Source organism: Priapulus caudatus, unplaced genomic scaffold (genome assembly GCF_000485595.1).
Source record: "Priapulus caudatus unplaced genomic scaffold, Priapulus_caudatus-5.0.1 Scaffold82, whole genome shotgun sequence".
Taxonomy (NCBI): Eukaryota; Metazoa; Priapulida; class Priapulimorpha; order Priapulimorphida; family Priapulidae; genus Priapulus; species Priapulus caudatus.
The window spans coordinates 85,020-86,635 of record NW_014577143.1 but is presented as its reverse complement, the minus strand read 5'-3'; the positions used below and the strand labels follow the sequence as shown (position 1 = coordinate 86,635).

Here is a 1,616-nt window from a genome sequence, read left to right as displayed (position 1 = left end):
TATATATATATATATATATATATATATATATATATATATTGCATACTACTGCAGACAGTAGAAATCTCACACCAGTATTTATATCCATAGATATATACAGCAATGTGTTTGTATAATACCTATGATCTATCCCTTACCTGACGTGGTCACGTCACTGCTGTACTATTAGCACTGCTGTAGATGCGTAACTATGAATGCTATATGTGTCTATATAGGACTATGCGTCATGGAATACACCGCCCAGCAAACATTATAAGCCTTATCATAATTCACTGAAATTTCCACCAATCAGAGCACGCCGAATACAACCGGCATGCAGCGCGGTTAGATCAGTTTCCATTCATTTTCCCGCGTAATGAATGTGACAATTTTCCCGCGGAATGTGACAATATGATCTCATGCTGTAAGTATTAGCGGGGATCGACACCCCATATTTGATGACGTCACACTGCGGAGGGGTGGGTCACAATCATCTTCACCAGTACGCACAACGCTACGGACCTCCCAAGCGACCGCGTGCACAATCACTCCATCGATTGGGAGAATTCGAAGATCATCGATCGCGAGCCAATCAAAATCAGGCGTTGGATTAAGGAGGCCATCTGGATCCGCAAGACCCCTAACATTAACCGAGACGAGGAAGGTATACAGGCTTAGTCATGTATGGACTAAACTATTGACCACCACACCATCGGGTGGTCGAAACTGATAATCATCAGTTAGCTTTGAGAAAGCCTCCTGGCTGGAGGCGAAACGTAAGCGGTACGTTTCCAATCTTCACGGTTGAGTAACAATTAACCCTGTTATATCTGGTATTATTAGTACGCAGCGCTGATCCGCTTGCATATATGCCCAACAAGATACCTCATGAACGAGCAATCCATGTATTACTAACACGGGCGCCTATTAAATTTGCTGGTATAATCATTTAAGATAAAATGTCACGCATCGATCCAGTTTAGTCTTGATTTACACTGTAAATGAATGAGAGATTAGGCATTAATTAATTAGGTTGTAATTTCAATGGCATTATAAGTATCTTCGTGTGCTAATTAACGAACTCGTCTTCTGATAAGAAAACATCTCCGGGGTAAACTCAACGCTTGCGCGTTTGCGCGTTTCATGTGCTTTGTCGAATATCGATCATGTGAATAACATCGCGGACTTTGGGGGATTTAGCCTACGTTTACGTAAGAAACATTTTACAAAAATGTAATTCATATGATCGTTTCAGTATAGAACTATATACTCTGACCTTTTTCATTTACTCACGGGGGTGTGTCGATTTATTTTTGTATCGCATACTAAAGTCCTATGTGACCATATACTAGTGGTGTAAACAGCGATGTAAAGTCTTATTACGGTTTTATTAAGGTCTGGTATATTGGCTAGCGTGCGACCGCAAATGTGACGCAGCAGTCTTTTCCATGATAATTGCGAGTTTTTCGAAATAGCGTAATATTAACCAAGAGAAGTTAAACATATGAATCACCTCTCGCACTCGCTCGCTCCTCGCGTACTCTCCTACTCTTCACATAATATCTACAAATTTACAGCTCACGCTCTGCACGCTCACACTCTCTCTCACCTCCCCCTCTATCTCTCTCTCTCTCTCT

General features: G+C 41.3%; 2 protein-coding genes across 2 annotated transcripts in view; one reads left to right on the top strand and one right to left on the bottom strand.

Annotated features, from left to right (window-relative positions):
- Nucleotides 1–1,616, bottom strand: part of LOC106804638 — a 34,101-nt gene that overhangs the window by 22,202 nt on the left and 10,283 nt on the right. The gene's annotated exons all lie outside the window — the stretch shown is intronic.
- The window catches only part of LOC106804674 (proline-serine-threonine phosphatase-interacting protein 1-like), a 21,177-nt gene continuing 20,130 nt past the window's right edge, over nt 570–1,616 (top strand). Inside the window, exon 1 of the mRNA XM_014805950.1 lies at nt 570–643. The gene's annotated coding sequence lies outside the window, so the exon portion shown is untranslated. The remainder of the gene's footprint in view (nt 644–1,616) is intronic.